This window comes from Xenopus laevis, chromosome 6S (genome assembly GCF_017654675.1).
Source record: "Xenopus laevis strain J_2021 chromosome 6S, Xenopus_laevis_v10.1, whole genome shotgun sequence".
NCBI lineage: Eukaryota > Metazoa > Chordata > Amphibia > Anura > Pipidae > Xenopus > Xenopus laevis.
Window position 1 is genome coordinate 24,632,973 of NC_054382.1, and position 21,442 is coordinate 24,654,414.

The 21,442-nt window shown below is 38.9% G+C and overlaps 1 protein-coding gene across 2 annotated transcripts in view; it reads left to right on the forward strand.

Moving 5' to 3' along the window:
* The window catches only part of ankib1.S (ankyrin repeat and IBR domain containing 1 S homeolog), a 95,306-nt gene that overhangs the window by 604 nt on the left and 73,260 nt on the right, over positions 1–21,442 (forward strand). The window contains exon 2 of one of the 2 annotated variants that reach the window (XM_018269175.2): positions 8,106–8,417. The exons of the other annotated variant lie outside the window; for it this stretch is intronic. The gene's annotated coding sequence lies outside the window, so the exon portion shown is untranslated. The remainder of the gene's footprint in view (positions 1–8,105; positions 8,418–21,442) is intronic. 2 annotated transcript variants of the gene reach the window in all.

A 21,442-nucleotide genomic window follows, 5' to 3' on the forward strand; every position in this document is an offset into this window, starting at 1 on the left:
ACTCTGAGTTTATTGTTTCTGTTCTCTGCAGATATTTGCTCAGCATAGAGACTGGCTCTGTAGGATTCATGGATAGGGGACACAGTGATTATTTGAATGTTCTTAATGCACCCCCCACATATATATATATATATATATATATATATATATATATATATATATATATATATATAATGTATTTGCTCATCTGATTCTTAGATATTCATGAACCCTCTCTAAACTGATTGGAAGCTGGTGCAGTTGTCAACCTGGACTTGTACAAATACCTACCAATAAACTAATAGTGCCTCCAGTGAAGATCCTTCAGTAAAACTCAAATATGGAAACTTTTTTTTTTTTTGGTGCCAATCCCAAAGCCTCAGCTTATTCATGTTCACCAGGAAACCTGCCTACACTGGAGGCAAAATTCCTGAGTGATGTTGGTTAAAAGATTATACAAATTGTGGCATAATGATCCCCTTGCACCTGTAATTAGATGAACCATTGCATTTGTCAGTCCACACTGAGAATCTTGATCAGAGGCTGTCACTAGGGAGAGACACTGTGTAATGGTATGTTTACAGCATCTACGTCTATATCTCTCCCTGGGGATCCTGCCTTGTGCCATTGTCTCGGAGCAGCTGGATCACAGCATTGCATTTATGTGGCCTGAGTACAGTGTGTGTGTGTAATTTATTGGATCACTTGTTACATAGGAATGGACTAGGCTTTATGCATCCCTTCTTGCTGATATCAACAGGATCAATATCACGGTCTTTAACTATAATCTGTATTAATCTTTCATACCGGCCGTGTTGTGTTCAAATGCCTTTTTTGATTTATTTGATAAATTTATGTATTTTGCATTCCAAACACATGCATGCGGGGTGCAACATTATTTTTACTTAATTGAATAATTCATAATATGGATACCCTTTTAAGCATTTCTTTATAGTTTTTGTAAGGTCACAACTGTGTGGATGGGAACCTAAAGCCTGTGCACATTTGTTCTGTTCCACTATTGTATTACAGTGCATAAAGAACTGGACAAAGCCCAGTGTTATAGAGAAACTGGAAAGGGACTGTTTGTGCTCTAATGAAAGAGGGATTCAATGGCAGGCCCATAATAATCCACCGCTTATGCCTGATTTGTATATTCTGATTTGGTTATTCAAATGCTCCATTAGCTTTGAAAGGGACTTTAGAACAGAGTAGATTTTTGTTTTATAAATCGAAAAAACTTCATAAAAAAAGCATACTTAATACATTACTTTTTCATTAAACTTAATATATTGTTTTTACATTGACAAAAAAGTTCCCAGCTGAGGTGCTGGGTTAATATTTGATGGGACCATGTGAAGAATAAACCAGTTTTTGTCTGCTTTTGTATTCTAGCAGCAGTGTACCAGCCCCACCCAAAACTGTCAGTCTGTTCAGTATTCTCTGCCTTGTGTATTGTCTGTTGGATTAGTATGTACAGGTGCTTCTTTTGTGTGTCTGCAAAGATCCAGTTTCAGACCATGACCTTAGCAATCAAGGTATCAACACAGCACTTGGGTTACGTTGCTTCCTGGATAGTGTACACATTTTACAAGTATTGTCTGGAGTCTGGAACTTCTGTTACTGGGAAACAAAGCTACAACTATAGGTTTCTCTTACCTTTGGAGTAGGTGTTTGATCGTAACCACCAAAGAAATAAATATGTATATGTGTGTGTGTGTGTGTGTGTACTGAGTTTAAAGTTCTCCATCTCTTATTGTAAATATGTATATGTGTGTGTACTGAGTTTGAAGTTCTCCATCTCTTATTCTTATCCATAAGAGATGGAGAACTTCAAACTCAGTACACACACACATATACATATTTATTTCTTTGGTGGTTACGATCAAACACCTACTCCAAAGGTTGAACAGGGCACCCCCTTGATTAGAACAAGGTTGTAGAATCATTGCTGTAAGAGTAAACTGTGTATTAACTACAAAGCAGTGGTGTAACTACAGAGAAAGCAGACCTTGCAGCTGCAGGGGGGCCCAGGAGCTATAGGGAGGCCCACAAGACCCTAAATCAGGGATCCCCAACCTTTAGAACCCGTGAGCAACATTCAGAAGTAAAAGGAGTTGGGGAGCAACACAAGCATTAAAAATGTTCCTGGGGTGCCAGATAAGTTCTGTGATTGACCAATTAGTAGCCCCTATGTGGATTGTCAACCTACATTGAGGTTCTGTTTGGCAGTACACCTGCTTTTTATACAACCAAAACTTGCCTTCAAGCCTGGAATTCAAAAATAAGCACCTGCTTTGAGGCCACTGGGAGCAACATCCAAGGGGTTGGAGAGCAACATGTTGCTCACGAGCTACTGGTTGGGGATCACTGCCCTAAATAATGAGCCATTTCAATATATATTGGCAAAACAGGGCAACCTCTGGATATTTTGGGGGGGGGCTAAACTTAATTAGCTGTGGGGCCCAATAACTAGGGATGAACCAAATCCACTTTTTTGGATTCGGCCGAACCCACGAATCCTTCACGAAAGATTCAGCCGAATACCGAACAGAATCCGAACCCTAATTTGCATATGCAACCAAATATATAACCGCATATGCAAATTAGGGGTAGGAAGGGAAAAACATTTTCTGCCTCCTTGTTTTCTGACAAAAAGTCAGAAAACAATTTCCCGTCTGCCCCAATTTGCATATGCAAATTAGGATTCGGATTTGGTTGGGCCGGGCAGAAGGATTCGCCCGAATCCGAATATTGCTGAAAAATGCCGAATCCCGAACCAAATCCTGGATTCGGTGCATCCCTACCAATAACATCTAGATACACCACTGCTACAAAGATATCTTAGACAGCAAATAAATGTTAAGCCTAAGTTCTTGTCCTGAAGGCTGGGCTTCTAGCATAATGCTGGACAGCAAATAGATATTCTACAGAAGTCCCACCATAATTAGACTTCATTTTGCCACCCCAGAGAGTTTTGGGCCTCATGGGTGGAGTTTTTTAAAACTATATTACATATTAATAACTGGATGTCTTTTGGGGATATCTTCAGGGGTTAAGATGGAATTCACCTTAGTTATGGACGCACTGGATCCACAGTTTTAGAATGTGGCCAAATACATCAGGCTCTCTGGTTTATCCCAATCAGAATTTTGCAGAAGAAAATGCTTTTAAAGTTTCTAGGCCATTAAAACCCTTTGTACTCCCTGAATTAGTCTGGAAAAAGACTATAAAGCAGCTAGTTGAAGATCTTCAACATTTTCCTCATGTTTATGTTCATGTTTGTTTTGGTTTATATGTTTTAGGATGTAAATATCTGTCCTCAAATATGTGCAAGTTTGTGCAGTCATGGCCACATTGAAACACTGTTGTTAGCATGATGGTATAATGGTTAGAGTAATGGCCCCAAGGTCTACCTTTCACTGAATCATATGCATCAGACGGGGTGCTTTATATTCAATAGTAGTCACAGCGTTGACCATATGACAGTGATTGTCAAAAACACCACCCTTGCCTGTCCTTCCATGTTAGAGTCTGGGGGTTTTATTCTGACAGAGTACAATCTGCTGCAGTTTTGTATTTCTGCCTGTCTTTCTCCATAGTTTTCCAGTTTCCTTCCATGGTCCAAAGTACATATTGTTAGGTTAATAACATCTGACACTCTGTTTGTAGAGTATAAGCTCCACTGCACTTGGAACTGATGTCTGCAACTGAAGATTCTGTTAAGATCTTGGTATGATATATTCAAGCGATAAAAATAAAAATATATGTACCATAATATAACGTCTAAAAATGTATTTGAACATATCTGCACTTCGTCAAGTCTTTACTAAATCATCTATTTTGGACACTGGAGTTGTAAAAAAATATTTTTTCTCTCTTGTATGTTAATATTTGCAGGTATATTGCTTGAAACACACACGTTACATCTACTGTATTATTGACATATCTATGGTCACAGTTTGCCTGTCCTACATCTCATTCCAAAACCAAGAGTATTACTATGAAGTTGGTCCTCCCTTTGCTGCCATGACAGCCTCTTCTTTTATGGAAAGATGTTCAACTAGATATTGGGGGACTGTTGCCCACCAAGCTTCCGTTCAGCCAAGAATTAGTAAGACTGGACGCTGATGTTGGACTGACAGACCCGGTTCATAGTCAGCATTCCACTTCATTCCAAGGTTCATTTGGGTTGAGGTCAGGACTCTGTTTAAACCAGTCAAGTTCTTCCACTTCCATCTTGGCAAACAAATTCAGTATGGACTTTGTTTTTTTTTCTCTATAGGTCATTCTTTTATTAAAGGGTTGTTCACCTTCTAAACATTTTTTTCAGTTCAGTTGTTTTTAGATTGTTCACCATAAACAAAGACTTTTACAATTGCTTTCCGTCTTTCTTATTTCTTACCATTCTCCCAAAAATGAAGTTTGAAATTTAAAGGGATCCTGTCATCGGAAAACATGTTTTTTTCAAAATGCATCAGTTAATAGTGCTACTCCAGCAGAATTCTGCACTGAAATCCATTTCTCAAAAGAGCAAACAGATTTTTTTTATATTCAATTTTGAAATCTGACATGGGGCTAGACATTTTGTCAATTTCCCAGCTGCGCCAAGTCATGTGACTTGTGCCTGCACTTTAGGAGAGAAATGCTTTCTGGCAGGCTGCTGTTTTTCCTTCTCAATGTAACAATACTTTCCCATTGTTCTTTTGTTTGGCTGCTGGGGGGGGGAGGGAGAGGGTGATATCACTCCAACTTGCAGTACAGCAGTAAAGAGTGATTGAAGTTTATTAGAGTCACATGACTTGGGGCAGCTGGCAAATTGACAATATGTCTAGCCCCATGTCAGATTTCAAAATTGAATATAAAAAAATCTGTTTGCTCTTTTTAGAAATGGATTTCAGTGCAGAATTCTGCTGTAGCAGCACTATTAACTGATTCATTTTGAAAAAAAAATATTTTCCCATGACAATATCCCTTTAATGTTTGGGTCTCTGTGGTTTCAGTCTGGCAGCTCAGTGATCCAGGAGCATTCAGAAATGTTGCAATTTGCTACATTTAGTTGACATTTCTCAGCAGTATCTGTGAAATATTAGCAACTACTGTATCCATTCTAACAGTTGCTTTTAATGAAACTCGAATTCTGCTCATCAAGGACAAAGATAACAAATGTGTCCACTAAATGTATCTACAGTTTAGAGTTAGTTCACACGAGGAGATTCGGGGAGATTTTGTCGCCTGGTGACTAATCACCTACGGAAAACGCAGCACCGCGTGTGCTTTAGCGCAGGCGACTTTTCGTTATAGCGGATGGGAAGACACACAGAGGCAGTTCGTGTGATGTAACCCTTAAGACTCCTTGTGTGATGTAACCCTTCGGTGACTCCCCCCCCTTTTCAGAGCTGCTTTAGAAAAACCATCACAAATAGAAAATGGAGAACCAGGAGTCCTAGGGCAAACTATGAAAAAACATCTCCAGACCATTATTCCTCCTCCACAAATATTATAATTGCCATTTCAGATAGGTATAGTTCTCATATCAGCTGCAAACCCAGCATTTGGAAGTTGTCAGTCTGTGTTCTAGCAACAGAGATGCACTTTGGAGTCTGGATACTTTTTGCCAAAACGAGAGCAGGTACGTACATTAGATCATATAGTGTACCAAAGGGGTTTGCTGTGGTGGCAAGAGTAATCAACCTATGTCTTTCCAGTTGTTGATCTACAACTCCCTGCACCCCAACTAGCTAAGTTAGTGTGGAAAATGTGTTTTTAATTTTAACTTGTTCAGTACAGTAAAACCCGTATGGTTTTAGCTATCATAGGCAGAATAAACCAAGGAGGAGCGTCAGTAAAAAGTTTGCTTACATGGGAGTGAAGTGTTGTATTTAGGGCTGCATTCAAAGTAAATAATTTCCTTTTTGAGTTTTAAGTTGTGATTGTTCCCAGTAAAGTAAACCATTAGCTCAGTCACAGGTGACTATTCAACTCTCCACTCTCTGGAAAGTTTATGAATAAAATTATTGCACTGTGTACAAACGATGGGGGTGACAAAATATCAAACTTTGTGGTGTACATATTTTGTCCATTTTTCAGTGCTTGTAATATCAAAATAAAGCCAAACATTACATATTCTCTAACACCAGGTGCAGATTTCACTGTTTTGTATTTTCTGCAGGACTTATGATGGGTTAATTGTACCAGTTGCTTGTATCACAGTCCATGCAGTACATGCAACGCTATACAGATATGGGATTTGTTATCCAGAAACCAGTTATTGCGAAACGGAAACAGGAAGGCCTTCTCCTATAGACTACATTTTAATCTAATAATGTAAACTTTTAAATGTGTTTCTTTTCTGTAATTATAAACTGAACTTTGTACTTGATTTTGTCTAAGATACAATTCATCCTTATTGGATACCAAAAATGAGAGTTTTGATTCTCCCATAAGGCATCATAGGGCATTGAAACAAGCTGTCTGCAAGTTTTGATATATGGCTCTGAACCATTAGGCTGTATCTGTGCTATAAACCAGCGGTTGTGGATTCATAGTTGGCCAAAGGGACATAAAGGGGTCATTTTTGTTATCTAAGCAGTGCTGCGTGTATGGCATGAGACAAGTAAATACCTTCTGACTTCAGAACGCTTCACTTTGCATGTAATTGCTTGTGAAGGGCTTTTTGGCTCCTTTCAGCCCATCTAACCCTAACAACGTTCGGTTTCCCATTTTGCTACTCTCCAAGTCCTACCCCTCAGAAGCCATGTTCCAATATTTTGCACTGATGAAATCTAAAAGGATCGAAACAAGCAAGCATAGTTGACCAAAGGGACTTAAAAGATTGATTTGCATATCTCCGTCCATGATGCCTCATGGGAGAATCAAAACTCTTATTTTTGGCATCTAGGCAGTGTTGTGTGTATGGCATGAGACCAGTAAATACGTTCTGATTTCAGAAGGCTTCATTTTGCATGTAATTGCTTGTGAAGAGCTTTTTGCCTCCTTTAAGCCTATCTCATCCTAACCAAGTTTGGTTTCCCATATCCTTATGGGTAGCAAAACAATCCTATTCAATTCAGTTAATGTTTAAATAATTTTTTAGTAGACTTAAAGGAGAAGGAAAGTCGTTAACCACTTAGGAGTGGCAAATGTTAGGCACCCCTAAGTGAATATATTTACTTATCTGAAACCCCGTACCGGGCAGAAAACTGCACCGACCTGTGATTATACCAGTGAGAACCACAGAGAGATCCTCCTCTGTCTTCCTCTTTCTTCATGCGGCTGCGCATGCGCAGTACAACGAAAAGCCGAACTTTAACTAAAAATTCCGCTTTTTCATTCTACTGCGCATGCATCTGCCCCGGTAAATTTGAAGACAGAAGAAGCCGGAAGAGAAGTGTTCCTTTGTGCTGGCTGTAATAACCACGGGCTGGTGCCGTTTTTTGCTGATAGGAGCTCCGGCCGGGGTTTCAGGTAAGTAAATACATTCACTTGGGGGTGCCTAACATTTGGCACCCCCAAGTGGATAGCGACTTTCCTTCTTCTTTAAAGTTGATGATCCAAATTATGGTAAGATCCCTTATCCAGAAAACCCCGGGTCCTGGGCATTCTCGATTACAGGCCCCATACGTGTATTCATATGAACAATCTCTCAAGCATTCAGTAGGCAGTTGGGGGAAAATACATGACCAGCCTGATTTAATGACCAACGAACTGACTAGCTGGCTCAGTTGAAAAGTGTAGCCTTTGGCACTTTGCTTTGGAAGGCAAATATAATATTATTATTATTTCTTCCTATTTCACAGGTGTTGACCCGCTATGTAAATGTTAATGGCATTAATTGCAGATTTAATATTTGTTCAATCAAAGGGGAAATCTGCCTTAGACTGATGTCTTGTTGTTGGAGTCTGCAGTACTTTCTAGGCCCATATCTACATTTTTAATTTAAACTCCGTTTAAAAGCTATTTGCATGCGTATAATATAGTTTGCCAGAATGGCAGCTTAAACCTGAGGTATAAAGGTGATTAAGATTTTACAAGAATGAGTGATTGAGAATACTGTGTATAAAAAGTGCCTGCCCACAAACCAGAACTAAGTAGCCAACATCTTAATCCATATTAATCTATTACAGAATTCTCCGGCAATTGCATTCCTTCTCGATCTAATGCAACAAAAAAAGTTATTTTGGGTGTTAAAAGCTTAGACTCTCACGCAGACAAGAGAAAACTCCCTGTCTAGAAAAAAAAGACCATCTTTTTGTGGCAAGTTCTAAAAAGGAAGATTCCAAAGAATGGGACTTGGTGTTCTTAAGGCCCCTGGTGAATGGTGAATCACCCCAGAGCTTGGCTCTCTTTGCACAACATGATTGATTATCTGACTGATAGGCTGGCACCGTCTGCATTGGTCAGGGAACAGCATGGCAGGTCTTGTGATTTATCTCCAGGTATGGACTTGTCTTTTAACTAGCAGTATAATGTTCCTGTAAATGAGTAGCAACAAGAACACTGTATTCTTGTCTGCTTGTACCTTCTCATTTACAGACGTATGTGCTCTCCTCTCTTAATACAATTTAAATCTGTCCTGCTCTTGGCTGCATATCTTCTTTAAAGGCACTGCAACACTCGCAAATAATTATTTATAAAGCTAGGGTTGCCACCTGTCCTGACCTGGACAGCCCGTTTTTTTTAAGGACATTTTTGAAGGGCTGTCCAGGTCAAAACTGCCTGCCCGGTTTTCAAAATTAGGAAAACCTTTAGGATTTCTTATGATTGACACGGCGATCGGCCAATCACCTCGTTACCGTCCTGCCCCTGAAGACATGGTCCTGCCCCGGCATGTCACTGCCCTACCCACGTCATGGCCCTGCCCCCTGCCCAGAGTTAAACAGACCTAAAGGTGGCAACCCTATATAAAGCCCCAGCATAATCCGAAACACTGTACAGAGATTATACATGGTTCACATTACTAAACTCCACCTACATTTATTTTTATGTGAGATATACTTGCTGATCTGAATTTGTAAAAATTGTTGTGGTGTCTTGTAAGCATGATATGTCGTGACACTGAGTAGGTAAACAAAAAATTAAATGTATAATATTATGCTCTGGATAGGTATGCTGCTGACATAACTGTGCCATTTTAGTCTGTTGTTTAATATATATACATATACATATACATATATATATATATATATATATATATATATATATATATATATATATATATATATATAATCAATCCATTATTTGGTACAGATATGGGACCAGTTATTCAGAATGCTGGGGACCTGGGGTTTTTTAAATAATAGAAATAATAGATCTATCCGGTGTTTTATATAATACAAACTTGGGTAGATCTGATTTTCAGACGGGCAGATTCGGGGAGATTTAGTCACCTGGCGACCAATCGCCTCTCCCCGAACTGCCTTCCGTCTGCTTGAATGAAGAATCACCTGCGCTAATGAACTAACGGCACTTCGATTTCCGAAGTCGCCCAAACTTTCTTCGTGAGGCAACTTCGGAAATCGAAGCGCCACGAGTGCATTAGCTCAGGCGATTCTTCATTCAAGCAGGCAGACGGAAGGCAGTTTGGGGCATACACGGGCAGATAAAGCTGCCGTCGTATAGTCGTATAGACCAATTTGACAGCTAATCTGCCCGTGTATTGAGGCTTCCGACGGGTCTTTCCGATCGTTATATGGACACGATATCGATCGGGAAGGTTTGATATTTCTCCCGACCCCCCGGAGCCCATTGCACTTGTCATAATCCGATCGTTCAGCCATAGGGATTACCCCCGATATAGCCCTGCCGTTAGTGGCATATCGGGGAAAACATCAGCGCATTTGGCAATGTCGCCAAACGAGCGGATCTTATAGTGTATGACCACCCTTACTTGGAAACCCGTTATCCAAAAAGTTCCAAATTCATGTTTATTCATTTCTTTTTTTTTTTTTTAGCTGACTTAAAGTATGTTGATCTAAATTATGAAAAGATCCCTTATCCAGAAAACCCCATGTCCTGAGCCTTCTGGATAAAGGTCCCTTACCTGTATATGTATCCGTGTAAGCGCATGGATTAGAAAGTGTCTTATATTTATATGAAGCAGCATAGTGTTTAAGTGCTAGGATAGTATAGGATAGTGCAGCCATCACTTCTACAGAAAGCTCGTAATAATCTTCCAGCTTCTAATAGTATTTAGTTAAGAAGCATTTTCTGTATTTATTTCCCCTGTGAGTTTACAGAATTATTAATTCCAATATATAATGCAGATTCATTTAACACCTCATGCCTGCACATATTCAGCAAGTGCTATACCTGGGGGTCACTCTCAACAAGCTTGTGGTTACTGAGCTAAATGTTAAGATTGCTTTGCTACAAACAGGGATTCATGCAGATTAGTTAGAATTGCATACAATGTATGGTTTTATTATTACAAAGAAAAGGGAAGCAATAAAAATAAAACGATGTGCTCTCTGCGAGAAGGCCAAATATTAGGCACCTCCTCAGTGATTATAATCGCTTACCAATGTTCCTGTTGGCATTAAACTGTACCAGCCCAGGGTATTCCTGTGTATTTCTGATCTTCTTCCAGCTTTACACCAGGTGCACATGAGCAGTAGGGTGAAAAGCCCAGGGCCATTGAAGAATAAGGGCTCTTACAGACGAGCGTTTTCACCTGCGTTCCGTTTTTCTGCGTTTTCTGCGTTTTTTATCCGGTGGGGAGCGCAGGAATAGATGCATTAAATTTTTTCCAATGGGGCTGTACTCACTCAGGCGCGTGTAGGCGTTGAACGCAGGAAAAATGCAGCATGTTGCGTCTCAACCTGCGTTCGGCACCTACACGCGCCTGTGTGAGTACAGCCCCATCGGAAAAATTTAATGCATCTATTCCTGCGCTCCCCTGCGGCTGAACGCAGAAAAACAGAACGCAGGGGAGCGCAGGTAAAAACGCTCGTCTGTAAGAGCCCTAAAGAAAATGATCTCTCCATGGTGTTTTACAAAAGTACCCCAGGTTGATTGAGGTTTCTGCTAACAGGAGCACTGGCCCGGAACACAATTATAATCACTGTGGGTGTGTAACACTTGGCACATCTCAGTGATTTTAACTTATCTAATAGGCTGTGCAAAATAAATAAAGTTTCTAATATAGTTATTTAGCCAGAAATGCAGTGACTGGATGTGTAACATAATAGCCAGAACACTAGTTCCTGCTTTTCAGCTCTCTAAAGCTGGCCATAGACGCAAAGATACGATTGTACAAATCCTCGTTTCGTTTGTTTTTCGGACAGTGTGTGGAGAGTCCTAACATTTTTCTTCCCACAGAGATCGGACGTTTGGACGATAGGCCAGGTTAAAAGATTTCTTGTAGGCTGCCGATAATATCTCTGCATGTATTGCAGATCGGACAATTTTCAGAGGGAGACTGTCACTAGCTTTGTCGGACATAACTTTCGCACGATTGCTGTCAGGGGCAGAACATCGGCTGATCTGTTCTTTTTTTACTACTTTATTTAAACTGAAGGTTAGTGGCAGGTTGGGAAATGGATAAGTCAGATCGTTCGAGGATTCGAACGATCTGATCTTTGCGTCTATGGCCAGCTTAAAAGGATCCTGTCATCTGAAAACATGTTTTTTCAAAACTCATGTGCTACTCCAGCAGAATTCTGCCCTGAAATCCATTTCTCAAAAGAGCATATTTTTTTATATTCGATTTTGAAATCTGACATGGGGCTAGACATTCTGTCAATTTCCCAGCTGCCCCTGGTCATGTGACTTGTGCCTGCACTTTAGGAGAGAAATGCTTTCTGGCAGGCTGCTGTTTTTCCTTCTCAATGTAACTGAATGTGTCTCAGTGGGACATGGGTTTTACTATTGACTATTTAGTGTTGTATTTACTGTTTAGTGTTGTTCTTAGATCTACCAGGCAGCTGTTATCTTGTGTTAGGGAGCTGTTATCTGGTTACCTTCCCATTGTTCTTTTGTTTGGCTGCTGGGGGGTGGGGAAGGGGGGGGTGATATAACTCCAACTTGCAGTACAGCAGTAAAGAGTGATTGAAGTTTATCAGAGCACAAGTCACATGATTTGGGGCAGTTGGGAAGCTGGGAAATTGACAATATGTCTAGCACCATGTCAGATTTCAAAATTGAATATAAAAAAAATCTGTTTGCTATTTTGAGAAATGGATTTCAGTGCAGAATTCTGCTGGAGCAGCATTATTAACTGATTAATTTTGAAAAATGTTTTTTTCCCATGACAGTATCCCTTTAGGATCTTGACTGCTTTTACTTGCTGAAGCTTTGTATTAGAGTTTTTCATGGACAAATAAAAAAAAAACCCACACACATTTTAGTGAAAACAATTGATTTGTGGAAAAAAAAATAGAAATGTAAATAAGCCCAATAGGGATACCCCATTCAGGAGTGTTCTATCAGGCAACGGAAATCCCCAGTTTCAGATAACCACAGTAACCAAAAGAGACCAGTAGAAGGAACACATTAAGCTAAACTGGTAGGTAAGTTGATAGAATCTTTGGTCAGGGCAAAAAGTGCCCATTAACATGAGCAAAACCTGCTGAGAGTAATGCAGTGGAAAAAGTCCAGTATCTTACTACATGTGCAGAATACCTAGTCTAATCGGCTTTCCAATGGTCTTTAATTACAAACCTTTAATGGTTTAAAGATTATCTGTAAATGTATTTGCTACAGTATCTTTATCTGCACTGGCTGGTTCTGACTATTGAAACAACAATACAGACCAAAAATGAAGCATGAAAGGCATTGTGGGAAAGCACATCTTGCCCAGAGGAGAGCTGATTTCTTCTAAATTTGTTTCATCTGTCGCAACCAGCAGTGCAGATAAGGAGAGACAAAAAGTCTAAAGTTGTATTTTCAAATAGCTAGTTGAATTTTTCTTAAATTATGCCAAATTTTAGTCTGGGAATTCATCTCTGCTGACTCAAGAGACTGAGAAATAGTGCCTGCTGTGTTGTCCTGTGTCTGGTTTTGCAATTGTGGCCATTTTTTCACGTGGGAAATTAATATCTCCTCGGGCATAACTGCACGTTACTGATATTAATGACAGTTTCCAGGAGAGCTGGGTGCATTTGCAGGTCAATTGATTTGTTTTCTGTGCAACAATCACCCAACCCATGGTTCTATATTTTTTTTTATATCATTTTTTAATTATTTTCCTTGTTTTTCTGATACTTTCAAGCTATCAAATGCTTCTCACTGACCCCAGCAGCCAAAAAAACTTTTGCTCTGTGTTGCTACAATTTTATTGTTAATTTGTACCGGTATCGGATCCGTTATCTGGAAACCCATTATCCAGAAAGCTCAGATTACGGAAAGGGCGTCTCTCATAGACTTCATTATAATGAAATAATCACAATTTTTAAAATGATTTCCTTTTTCTCTTTAATAATAAAACAGTAGCTTGTACTTGATCCCAACTAAGATAGAATTAATCCTTATTGGAAGCAAAACCAACCTATTGGGCTTATTTAAAGGGGTTATTCACCTTCAAACAACTAGTTGTTTTCAGATAGATCACCAAAAATAACACATTTTTTCAATTACTTTTTATTTTCTATGTGTGACCATTTTTGTAATATTGAAGTTTTAAAGTGTAATTTTTCACTTTCTAAAGCAGCTCTGGGCGGGGAGGGGGTCGCCGACCCTTTAAACTGTTCTAAATTGATACATTTAGTTGATACATTTCTTATCTTTGTCCCTGCTGAGCAGAATCTCTGGGTTTCATTACAGACAGCTGTTAGAATTGATACAATAGTTGCTAATACTCCAGAGATGCTGCTGAGAAATGTATCAACTAAATGTTGCAAAATTGTAACAGTTTAGTCTTCACCTGAATTACTACTGAGCTGTCAGACTGAAACACCAGACACTGGAACATTCAACTTTAAACTTAGATTTTTGAAAAAACAGTAAAAAATAAATAATGGAAAGTAATTGAAAAAACGATATACTAAATACTTTATTTGTGGGGAATAATGAACAACTCCTTTAATGTTTACATGATTTTCTATTAGACTTAAGGTATGAAGATCCATATTAGAGAAAGATCTGTTATCCAGAAAACCCCAGGTCCCGAGCATTCTGGATAACAGGTCCCATACCTGTATTACTTCTGTTTGCATTCATGCCCTCTCCTATTCATGTTCCAGTCTTGTATTGAAACCACTGTCTGGTTGTTAATTTGGATAATTTGGACCCAACCAGATAGCTGCTGAAATTCCGAATTGGAAAAATAAGATAAAAAATGAAGAACAATTGGAAACATTTGTTCATACTAAAAGTTAATTTAAAGGAGAACACGTCTTTAATAATAATACTTTAAACATAGTGCTTAGCACAGACCTATTTTATAGAGTTTCTATACAGACTTATGGTAGTAGCAATACCAGATGGTACAATTTAACCCCTTTTATTTTAATATTTTCTGTTTCTAGCGGGGCTCCTTTTTGCATCAGTGTTTGCATGGTGACGTGGTGCGGCGGATGAACAAGCTGCCAGCATGAAAAGAGTTAATTAGGGCCAGCAAACCATCAGTGACTAATGCGCAGTCTGGATGTGATGCCAATTTAACATTTACAGAGTAGCAATACTATTATTTATACCAAGCCTCCTGCTGTTTCTTGCAGCATTGACTTTTTTCAAAAAATTTTTTTTTAACATTTTCCCCACCTGCTGAATAATATGCAAATAGTTTAGTGGCACTACCAAAGAGAGAATATCCACTTCTTCCCACACGTAACTTAAATCTTGGGCCACGGAGGCTCTACACTTGGGAAATAATTGTTTTGGTACATAATTGGTGTGAGAACTATTTACTTTTACTTGTAATGATAAAACAGTACAGGTATGGGACCTATTATCCAGAATGCTCGGGACCTGGGGTTTTCCGGATAATGGATCCTTCCATTATTTGGATCTTCATACCTTAAGTCTACTAGAAAATCATGTAAATGATAAGCACCTTCTTTGAGGCTACTGGGAGCAACATCCAAGAGGTTGGTGAGCAACATGTTTCTCATGAGCTACTGTTTAGGGAATGCTGCTTTAAAGGAAAACTTTACCCCCCTGAACTAGAGTCTTGCAGCAGGTCGGGTACCCGAGGGTTACCCGCAAAAACCTGTGGTACCCTGCGGGTTGCAGGTAGAAGTTCCGGGTGCGGGTATAGATGCGGGTCGGTGGTTCGCGGGTCAGGCTGTAGGTCTTCTCTATAGCAATGTAGGTATAAAATATACAGTATTAAACAAAAAATCTCATATGTAAAACCCTGCTTCATGTAAATAAACACGTTTCATAAACTAAATGAAGGCAAAGCCTTTCAATTTCCAGTGCAACCATGAGCTCTCTTTATTTGACAAACAAGCTGTTTTAAGGCTACACCTAGTTGGAGTTGGTTAATTAATATCCCCAATTTAAAGCGATAGAACTAAATACATAAATAATATTTGAGCCATTATATTGAAGTGCTGCCAAGCAATCAAATGATTCTTAAAGACTGTGCTTCCTGTCAGGGCACCATTCCCAGATCATGTACAAATATGACTGCACAAATCACAGCTCCAACTAATGTTGCCAAAAAATCTGCTAAGTAATACTGTTCTGTAACAGTGTTTTGCATAACACTTGCACTTAAATATAGGCCTGTGACTTGCAAGGCAATCGTCTTTATAACAGGAGTGTTGGTTGTATTTAAATATAAGGTATAAAGTTTTGGGGAGATTTGGTCGCCTGGCGACTAATCACCTTGTTTTTGCGGCGACCAGTCTCACCAAACGCCTTCCCTCACTCTGCGCCGGCTAAAATGAAAAAACACCAGCGCTAATCACAAGAGGTGATTTTTTTTCCGAAGGCACCCAAAGTTGCAGGAAACTTTGGGCAACTTCGGAAAACGAATGGCTGCGTGTGATTAGCGACGGCGTTTTTTGGGTGATTAGTTGCCAGGCGACCAAATCTCCCCAAAACGCCCAGTGTGTCCTGACCCTTATAGTTCTGGGGTATAAACATACACAATGTCTAGATTTCTAAATATCCATCTCAAACTGATGCACAAGATGCTGGACTGCTTTCAAAATGTGTAGGGCACGATGGGCTTCCCGTTTTCTCCATCATTCTACACCCTGCAGCTGGCTGTTACATGCTTTGCACAATACAAAATTTAAAGGAATAGTAAGCATTCAGATGTAGTAAGAGGTCACCCAGCAGTAGCCAAAGGTATTTTTATGCAAGTAAAAAAATCTTTATTAGGACATATGTAGGGCTACATCTGTCCTAATTAAGATTTTTTTACTTGCATAAAAATACCTTTGGCTACTGCTTTACTGCTGGATGACCTCTCACTACATCTGAATGCTTCGTATTTACCCAAAAACCCAGCAAACCCTTGGACTGGGGGTTACCCTGATAAGAGACCATCTTTTAAAAATATTTTTGTGTTTTTGATTTTGAACTTTTTCATTATTCATCTCAATCTCAATTTTTTACTTTTCATTTTGTCAAAAAAATGTGTACTTATATGGCTTTATTAAAGGAATAATAACACCAATATATGAAAAGGTTTGTTTTAAAGTAATGAAAATATAATGTACTGTTGTGCTGCACTGGAAAGGTTGTGTGTTTGCTTCAGAAACACTACAATAGATTATATAAACCAGCAGCTGGGCAGCCATTCAAATCTGCAAAAGGATAGAATGGCATACACAGCAGATAACAGATACTCTCTGTAGTATACAATGGAATTCTTCAGAACTTATTGGTTATCTACGGTGTATCCTGTGTTTGAATGGCTGCCCCCATGGCTACACAGCAGCTTGTTTATATAAACTATAGTTGTGTTTCTGAAGCAAATACGCCAGTTTTACCCTATATTGTTATTTCTACAAAACACTGAGTTCAAATTCTACTATTCGCCATCTACAACCTGCCGAATTGGGGGTTTAGCCTATGGGGGACCTCCTACAATCAATTTGGAGTTGTTTGGTGGACTTTTGGGAAAATTTTTTTTTTTATTTTTTGGATGGAAAAATTTAATCAAATTTGATCGGGTTTGATTCTAATTTGCAGCTCGATCCTATACACCTGTTTTAAAAAAATCAATCTTTTTTTTAATTATTTTTTTTACGGTAAGTAATTTTCGATTGGTCATTTTTTTTTACCCGGATTTTGATTTGATGGGAGTTGATGGTAGTTTTTAGAAACTCCCATAAACTCAAAATTTGACCCTTGATAAATCTGCCCGTTAGATTTTTTGGCATTACTGTTCCTTTAATGGAACAGCCACCATATGTGGTATAGTACTATAAAAACATTTCAGGCGTGGGATGTGTATGAAATTTCCTATGAATTTGTATTTGCATTTGAAAGCGGTATTGTTCAGTCCTGTTCTGCATTGCTGGTTCTCTCACTTGAAATAATGTAGCAGAAAGACAGCCGTGCGTACTTCTTCAAAGGTCTGTCAATCAGCAGGCTTCCTCCACGCATAGACTAGAAAGGCTACTGCTTTCAGTAGCAGTTATGTTTACAGTTATGCTTTACTGAGAATTACACATTTTTCCTAGTGCTGTAAGTTCTCAATATACAGTATTTTTTAGTGCCTGAGGCACATGCAGGGTAATGGAAAATACTGAAAACCTGAGACATAGAGCAAGATGATACGTGTCCTACCAAGATTTCAATTAATTGCTGTCTATTGAGTCAAGTGAATGTTGCCTGTCCTTTCCCCTTGTTGTATAGTGTAGGCTTCCCAAAAGGCTGCAGACCCAGTAGCACTTGCAAACTCTTACAAATAAGTCAAAAATATCACCTGGAAAGCACAAAGTCTCTTATGACTTCAGTTTAGTGGCTTATTTTGCTGCAGGGACTTCATGTACTCATGGTAAGTCACACATTTGGAGCCATGTTTCTGCCGCTCATGAAAGTGCAAAACCGACATAATATATGTTTTTAATTAAAGCTTCAGTGCAAAGATTTAATTATAGTATTTCATTTTACAGCACATCAGAGCTGACACGACCCATTGAAAACAATGGGAATTCCTTTAAACGGTGCCGTCATAATGCGGTGTCAAAAGTAGGGGAGCTTGGAGCTCATTATTGCTGGTTTTTATGTGACTTTTATCTTTCACCTATACATAAAAAGCTGTAAAATTTAATTATTTTGCAAATTATCCATGAGAACTAATTATTTTCTTCATTAAAATATCCATATCTTTTATAAAGGTGTTTAAATATCTGTGCTGCCCCTCCTCACAGTCTATAATTGTATAGGGCACTGTGCCTTGGCCTTAGGTCCCTCATTCTGGTGCATACACATGATTTTGGCGTGATACAAGATTTTTATTAATAAGTGTCCACAAAATGATTCCTGCCTGCTTGCTGTGATTGTGAATTCCAAGACTGGAGGAGAATAAATTTAAATAATAAATATAGTGTAAGTAAAGTTTTTATTTTTCTCATCTAACATGATAGAAAATAATCTGGAATTATTTCTTAGGGTGACAGGTCCCCTTTAATATTGTAAATATGGTGTGTGCACTGTAACAAACCAGTCAGCCCGCAGGATAGACTGATGGATAGCAAACGAGGGGCCACATATATCTATTCTAGCTGCTTATGCACTATTTATTGGCAATTTGATATGGTACATTACATTTTAGAACCTGCATGGTCGACAAACCCAATGATCATTGCACATGGATATGGTGGGATCATCGGGCCACAATACACATACTTAATCGGTACACGCGTGGCAGTTTTATAGCGTGAGGGTTACATTTGTTTATGTTCTACTTTCTATTGTGTCCTTGGAAGCTACTTAAGCATCAGGTTTTATCACTGATCAGCTTCTGATAGTAGTGAAATCCCAAGATCGCTGACAGAATTGTAATGCAGCTCATTTTAACTAGTAGGTGCCCTGTAGTTTGAGTTTGGTGATGTTTTTTCAGGGAAAATATTAAGGGAACCCAGAACCTACCAAAGGGTTAGCTGACTAACCACTAATCATTTTTTTTAAAGTCTATGGGGTCAATTTATCAAAGAGTGAAGTTCCGCCACTAGAGTGAAATTCTGCAGCTCTCAATTCATTTCTATGGGATTTTGAAAGGTGTATTTATCAATGGGTGAAAGTGAATGTTCACCCTTTGATAAAAATCCCATAGAAATGAATGGAGAGTGGCGGAACTTCACTATTAACTTCACTCTTTGATAAATATACCCCTTTATTTTGTTTTACAGGGGAAGGGGAGAGAACAACAAGCTGAATTAACAGTAAAGAAGAAAAAGGTTCACAATTAAGTTTTGTAATTGTACTACTGTGTCTCCAGTGGTACTTGCTGAGGAGGCCGTCTTGGAGGTCCAGAGGCAAACGTTCATTTTATAGCAATATACATGCATGTCATGTTATGGGACTGAACTGTCTAGTCACCTTGCCAAGTTACCTAGTTGGCATACATATCATGCATCAAGGAGCTCTATCGGATTAACATCTAGCCATAGGCTCCATATTTTATCAAATTTGTCGGGGCATCCCCGAGCCATGTAAGTAAGTTTTATGGAAGGGAGTATTTTGTTGGTTAGGTTCACCCTTTGGGTAATAGTGGGAGTGGTGGTACCCATTCAGTTCACCAGTTTTTTTTTTTTGCGTAGTACATAGTGACATGTATAAGTGTCTTGGTTTTGTTAAGGGGCACTAGCTCCTCCACCAAGCCCAGCAGGCAGGTCTCTGGGGAGTGCATGTTAGGAAGTGCCATATTTCCAGGCAAGTATCTTATCACTACCCTCCAGAAGCTATATATTGGGGGGGGCAGTGCCACGCCAGGTGATGATTTACCTTTTTTTTTTAATGCTTTATTTAATTAATCCCATTGGAGAATTTAACATCAAATTAAATATCAAATCTAGCCCCCCTTTTCTCAAGTTATAAAAAATTGTACTTGATGATTGGTAGAGTGGTCTTCACTGCTATTTTTTTGCCTTTTAACACAACATAAATAAGTGAAACAAACATTGTATAACGTTGATACAGCAAAGAACATCATAACCCATGTAGCGATTATTTAGAAATGTGCAGAAGGACCCAGAAATGCAGGCATGTTAAACGCTGAGATTATTTTTACAGTAATGTCGAGAATGTAATGACTGAATACAGACGTCATTGGGAGAATGCAACAGGAAAATCTTTTTTTATTTATTTCCCTGACAGAAATATGAGCATCGTAAAATGTGCAATATAATAAAAAGCTTTATTGAATCAGCATTCTGAGAAAACCAGTTTCATCACAGAAGATTTATTTAACAGCGCTTCCAGTCAGTTGCAATATATTTCAAGTGAAGACTCCCAGTTCAGGTTAAGGGCTCTGGGGTTTTAGATGTGTTCTTCCAAAGGCATGCACGTATAGTATATCTAGGAAAGAGGATTACCATACAAGCTATTTGGTATTCAGGTTATCCCAGGTGTGCCTACTATTTGTTGGATACACCACAGACTCTAACATAGTAACATATGTTAGGTTGGAAAAAAAGACACTCGTCCATCAAGTTCAACCCTTTACGTCTATATATAACCTACCTAACTGTTAGTTGATCCATAGGAAGGCAAAAAAAAACCCAGTTTGAAGCCTCTCCAATTTGCCTCAGAGGAGGAGGAGGAAGAAATTCCTTCCTGACCCCAATTCACTAGAATTTTACCCCACGATGGCAGTGTGTTTTTCAGTAAAGACGCCAGCCCGAGGTCTGAGGATAACAATAGGAATGACTTGTGGCGAGGATGAGTAATAAATTGGCACTATCCACCCATTGACTAAGCCTTGCAATGTGTGGGAACCCCTATCTAAACTTGTCACATGTTGTTTTCAGCCTCGGGTGGGTTGTAGTAATTTGCACACAGTTAATCACAAATTATGAATTTAAAGGGGAACTATCGCAAAAAATTAACATTTAATACAAGCTTCAGCATGCAGAAATACAAAACTTTGTAAATACATTCACTTAAATATTCTGGATCATTTCTGAAATAATCCAGTTTATGTTCACTATCCTTCTCCCGGCATCTGTTTCTCTTCATTCTGTCTTCATGCAGGAGTTGGGTGTCCGATGGTTGGTAATATATCTTATAGTGGGCTTCCTTTCCTAGCAAATGTATTAGAGCTCATTCAAATAACTGATTCCGGTACAAACAAAATCTAACAAAATAACTGCCTTTTGTACAAATTCTGCATGTAGAGAGACATGATGTCTGGTGATTTTAATAGAGTGAGCTCTAATACATCTTTTAGGCAAAATGAGCCCCCCTGTAAGATATATTGGATCTAACTGTCAATGACACCCAACTCCTGCATGAAGAGAAAATGAAGAGAAACAGATGCTATGAGAGGAATAGTGACAATAAACTTGATTATTTCAGTAACGGTACAAAATTTTTAATTGATTGAATTTGTATCTGT